Genomic DNA, 6000 nt, shown 5'->3' with positions numbered 1-6000 from the left:
GGGCTCCTTTCTGTAAAATGAGAACAGTCCATTCATTATAATGATGGCTTTGTGGATAATGACAGTGAGTTGGCATCCTAGGAGGAAGGCTCTGTCACCATGTCCTTCAAAGCCACAGTGAGAACTCAGGGAAGGGCTTGGAGGTCTCTACGCAGACTCACACATTTATGAAGCAGAGAGGCCGCCTATCCACCTAAGATCTGCTTCTAACGACAGGTGTTGTGGACGTGGCACCCCACAAATACGCCTTTGACTATTTTGAATCAGAGACACTTAACACCACCAACAAAACAACAATTGAAAGACAGTCAGCTTGAACTTCATTGTTTCTTTAAAAATGGGGAAAAATGCCCCTGTGAAACAGGCTGTCCCTGTATCAACAGGAAGGTGACACTGTCCTCTGGACAGGATGACAAAGCTGAGGGGAATCAGGATCTGCAGCTTACAAGGGCCAGTGTCCCCTCATGTTCCCTGACACCCCTTCATTCCACTGGCCACCCTGGCCCAAGCTCCTGTGTCCCAGTTAACACTGCTCTACCTTTGATGTCTAATTCAGAACAAAAGGCATTGAAATGCAGCTTCTTTGGGCTTTTTCCTTCCAGACAGGGCTCCTGGACCACAGAAGCCTGAGTAAAAGAAGCGTGCATGCTCTTAAAATCTCATTTATGCCAGACCAAAAACAAGGAAAAAGACAAAAAGAAGAAAAGTCACCGTGTAACACTAGGAAATGTTAGTACTCGATGGATGACGGACAGAAAACTGTGTAACACTAGCAAATATTAGCACCCGATGGATGACGGACAGAAAACTGTGTAACACTAGCAAATATTAGCACCCGATGGATGACGACAGAAAACTGTGTAACACTAGCAAATATTAGCACCCGATGGATGACGGACAGAAAACTGTGTAACACTAGCAAATATTAGCACCCAATGGATGACGGACAGAAAACTGTGTAACACTAGGAAATATTAGCACCCAATGGATGACGGACAGAAAACTGTGATCTGCCCTGTTGGCATGTTGGGCAAGTCACCTTCCTCCGTCACAGCCCATGTGAGCAAAGAGAACACACTTAGAGGATGTTCAACACTCCTTGCTTCTACACGTATGAGATGAGGAGAGACACCATGGGGCCCGTAAGGGATGCGAGGACCCTCCCGCAGCACCCAGCTGTCGGCTTTAACCTCTGCATGGGTCTGAGTCACTGAGCAATTCTGTTTCCTCTGCAGTCCTGGGCATCCATCCCTCGGACCACTTCTTCCACGGTGTTTCTTCTTCCTCAGCTCTGACAGCCACAAGCTGGGGCTGCAGCCCCGGGTCTCCCAGCCTAGCAGCGACGACTGGCCTCTGAGAATGCCGGTGTCTTGAAGACACGAGGCCCTGAGTTGTGAAGACACTGGATTCCCCTCCAGTTCGTGTCAGGGGATTTTCGCCTCACCCAGAGCAGCGTGGGTCTGCGCACCCGGGGGCCTCAGAGCCTCTGCGGGAGCTGCACGACTTCGCAGCCACAGCTCACCCCTTCCTACCCAGGCCTGTCTGCTCCCCCGAAGGGAAAGGCCTGCCGCTTCCCAGTGTGCACCACCTCAGCATGGCACGTGTTTGGTTTGCTCGCTGTGCACGATTCCTGTGGTCTATCAGGCTGCTGCGTTCGCAGGGACCATTGAGCCTGCTCTGTCTGCCTCACGGCAATGGATGTACCTTATATTTAGACACAAGGAAAATACATAAAAACACCCTTCAGGACACGGATATAATAAATGTTTGTCTCACGAAAAAGTAAATGAACTCTATAGTACAATTCTATCAAAAAGAATAAATATCATCCATCTTTATCTTGGAGTAGACCGACAGTAGAATTACAAACTGCTGTATTTATATGTCAGCTCTTAAAAATATCGGTAGAATGCAACTGTGGAGTGATATTTATAGAGGAGAAATAATACATTATACAGAGGTGATTTGCATATAGAAATATTTATTATTTATTAATTCACTTATTTCTTTTATTTTGCAGTCCAGGGCTTGAACCGAAGGATTCATTCACTCCAGCACTGAGCTACAACCCCATGTCCTGCATTTAAATTTAATTAATTTAAATAATTTTCAATCAAGTTTTTGGTAGTACTAAGGGTTGAATATGAGGCCTCACACATAACTAGGCATGTCCTCTGAATCCTCCGTTTTCTTTTACTTTTCTCTTTGAGGCAGGGTCTTACCAAGTTGTTCAGGCTGGCCTTGAATTCACTGTATAACCCATTCTGGTCAGGAACCTGTGATCCCCGTTCCTCACCTCCAAAATAGCTGGGAATGGGCATGTACCAGTAGGCCTCTTACATTTTAGAAGATGGATCAGCAATGTGAATTTAAGTGAATCACTTACCCAATGTTCCTGTCCTTCCTAAGGTTTATGGGGCTTCCACTCAGAAGCACTGTGAAAAGACTTCATGATATGTGTAAAACCTTGTGGCCATACCTGTGCTTAATCATCATCTCCACGTGTTTGTAAAATATTGAAAACAAACACCATTCAGGAAGCATAAATTCCAGGTTTCCAGGTGAATGAAAACACAGCAGCTCCCTACAGGCTCTTTCCAGGTCACTGAATTTCTTCAGCCTTAATCAAAGAAAGCTTCACATGTAGAAAGTTCTCTATGAAGCTGAACATGACGTGTGCGTTAGTTTGGCTTCTGGATGAAACACTGACCGAAAGCACCTTGGGGAGGAAAGGGGTTGTTTGACTCAAAGCTCACAGTCTATCACTGAGGGAAGTCAGGGCAGGGGGCGCAGGGCAAGAACCAGAAGGCAGGAGCTGAAACACAGGCCATAGAGGAGCGCTGCTCCCTGGCTTGCTCCTCTGACCTGTGCCCAGCCTGTTTTCTTACACAACCCAGGACCACCTACCCATTGGTCACATTACCCACAGACCCTCCCACATCACTCAACAGTCATGAAATTCCTCGTAGACAGGCTTTCGTACCAATCTGGTGCAGCAAATGCCCCCACGGCTGCCTCTTCCCAGATGTGTCGAGTTGACAGCCGAGGGCATCCAGCACAGCATACACGCCAACTTATCAGAAAAAGAGAGATTGCTCTAATTTCATAATAACAAAATGCTGTGACATTAGAAAAGCATAAGTCAATGAATCAGGATAACAAGCCAAGTCAGAGGCCCCCATAGCATCCATTCACCCCTAACAGAGGAGCAAAGGTGACTCAGCAGGATGAAGTGGTTTCTTCAGCAGATTCTGTTGAACATCTCAAAACCTACATGCAACAGGAGACAACTCCAGAGGCGTACCTTGCCCACCTCCCAAAAATTAACTCTGAAATGTTCACAGTTCCACGCATAAAACAAAAAAACTGTCAACATTCTAGAAGAAAACATCACAGCCAAAAATGTTAGACTGCGTGAAAATGGAATCTTCTCTGTGAAATACACTAATCACAATGATAAGGGACGTCACCAACTAGAAGAACAGACGTGGGAATGGCAGACCTGTTATCCCAGACAATGTGTGCTGGTGCAATCCTGTGATCCCAGCACTCAGTACACAGATGCAGGAGAAAGGAGACTTTCAGACCAGCTTGGGATAGATTCATTGTGAGTTCCAGAGCAACTTGGACTACAGGATGTAATCCTTTCACAAACAAACAGAATACTCCACATCAAAGAACTCTAGAAGTCCATCAATAGTTAATAGAGGTAACAGGTAATAGCAGTTATAGTTGCTGGGGGTGGCATTTTGTTTTCTTAGGTGGTATAACCACTGGAAAGTTACACATATGCCTGTAAATAATGCTTTACTCCGGCTCCTGTAAGTAATCTTAATTAAATTCATCAGTCACCAAACAAAAAGAAAAATAAAAAGAAAATGAAATGAAACAACACATGTAAGTAAAGAGGGCCCTAGGTGCGAAAAAGAAACAGACCGGGGGGAAATGGGAGAGGATGTTAATGCAAATGAAAGGGAGTAAAAGGTGGTTTATTCTGGACCATGATCTGGGGACACAGATTCGGGTCACCCCAATTTCCATGTCCAGTGTAGAACCAGTTTCATGGAGTTTGTATAGTAACACAGCAAAGAAAGTCATAAATCAAGGCATGTTTCAAATACATTGGTGGAATCATTAAGTAGGCAGAGACAGCAAAAAAGAACTCTCATCCACAGGCCTCAGATGCTGTCTGATGACACTCAGCCTTTTGGTTGGTGGAAGCTGGTGGTCTGCTATGCTAACACTTCCCAAAGGTTTCTTATCTGTTAGTCACAGGATGTTAAGTCAGACACAGAGGTAGGCAAAGAAGCTATTTAGGGGGCTAAAGACAGCCCAAGATAAACTGTAATTGGGTTCTACACACAATGTTCCAAACTCTCCACCATCATTGAACTTCTAACTGCTGATCAGCCCTGTAGAACGTTTGAGGGGGCATATTTTTTCTGGGATTTTTCATTCAAGAAGACAAGAACGGGTAACCCAGTGAATACGAACAAAATGCATTATACATGTATGAAAATGTCATAATTAATCCCATTATTACACATAATTAACATGTGCTAATATAATCTTTTTAAAATCCTGAAACAGTCTAATGCAGAATTTGTAAATGGTGTTCTTCACAAAACCATCTAACTTAAGAAATGCTGAACAGCAAAAAATAACAAGAAATTACTCAAGCTAGCCTGCATGCTAAGCCTCATTTTAATAAAGCACACTCTAGTAAATTCTCTTCATACACTATTAATGTGAAATCATGAGAAACAACAAGTCTAGTTTTAGCATATGATAATTTGTTTCTCAAAGATATAGAGAAGGACAAGATTTGCTCATTTGTTTCCCAGAAGCCGAAGGGAAATGATTATTTTGAAAGATGATGATACTAGAGAGAACCTTCATGTTTGAAGTCATCATTTTCAGAGAGAAGAAGCAAAACCAAACGAGGGGATCCTCTACCTGCCAGGGCCAGACTCACGTACACCAGGGTGAAGTAAAAGGGTAGAATAAAGAACTAAAATTGGACAAAATATAAATATCTGCGCCTACACTCACAGACAGAAGCTGCTCCTAGCTTCACCAGAGACGCCTCACTTGACAAGGAAGAGTGTGTGTGGAGGCTTATGGCTGCCCACGATCAGAGAAGCAGCAGCAGTTATGGGTCCATCCCCAAACTAGACATGAATACCTCCCCTCTAAGGCTCAGGGAACATGGCAGTAGTTGGCCTAGTGGCCTGCCCTCTACCCCTGAACTATTGCTCATGATAGATTCCGGAGAGGGAGAATTCCTCTTTTTTGTTGTGAATCTTCTGCTGTGCCCTCCAAGCTCCAACAGGTGATTCCAACCCACGACTGCACAGACAGCCCTGGCTCAACCCGGTGTGGCACAGACAAAATGGACACCTGAGGTGTGACAGACATCTGTGGGGAGCAGGGAGGTGGCAAGTGTGAGAGAGAAGCTGGGGTGGGGGTGGCTGGCCTGTATTACGTACAGGTGAAAATTGTCTACAAACAAATTTAATTGCTACAAATAATGTTATTTGTGTGTGTGTGCTTTTTAAATGAATGCTGGCCAACTGTGCCTGGACACAACTGAGGTGGCAGTTGGCCAGAATCACCACAGACAGATAAACCCTATACTGGGTAAGGTTACAGATCACTCAGATACCACATCCATAACTTAGGTTTCTAGGAAACTTAGGTTTCCTAAGATTACCTGTGCAGCATTTTGACAGTAAATACTCATCTAATTCATTGGGTATTCTTCCAATTATTTTCTATCATGTTAATAATTTACACACAGACATTGTCTGTGAATTGCCCAAGCCTAAGCGGCACATTTACAATGCAACCTGTATACCTCACAGAACATAGAACAGGGAGGGGTAAAGAGGACACTAATGAACATCTCAATCCTCATTAATGAAGCTCCCTCATGCAACGGAGGGCCAGGAACGCAAAAGGTCACAAATGGCCAAAGTGTAGAGACTAAGAGTCTGCAGA

At 44.4% G+C, this 6000-nt stretch overlaps 1 protein-coding gene across 1 annotated transcript in view; it reads right to left on the bottom strand.

Annotated features, from left to right (window-relative positions):
• Window positions 1-6000, bottom strand: part of LOC103731132 (CUB and sushi domain-containing protein 1-like) — a gene marked incomplete at its 3' end in the record, with an annotated part of 1440296 nt that overhangs the window by 263392 nt on the left and 1170904 nt on the right. The gene's annotated exons all lie outside the window — the stretch shown is intronic.

This window comes from Nannospalax galili, unplaced genomic scaffold, assembly GCF_000622305.1.
Source record: "Nannospalax galili isolate Female #2095 unplaced genomic scaffold, S.galili_v1.0 scaffold1234, whole genome shotgun sequence".
Taxonomy (NCBI): Eukaryota; Metazoa; Chordata; class Mammalia; order Rodentia; family Spalacidae; genus Nannospalax; species Nannospalax galili.
The sequence above is the reverse complement of the archived record's forward strand: the minus strand, read 5'-3'. Positions and strand labels throughout refer to the sequence as shown.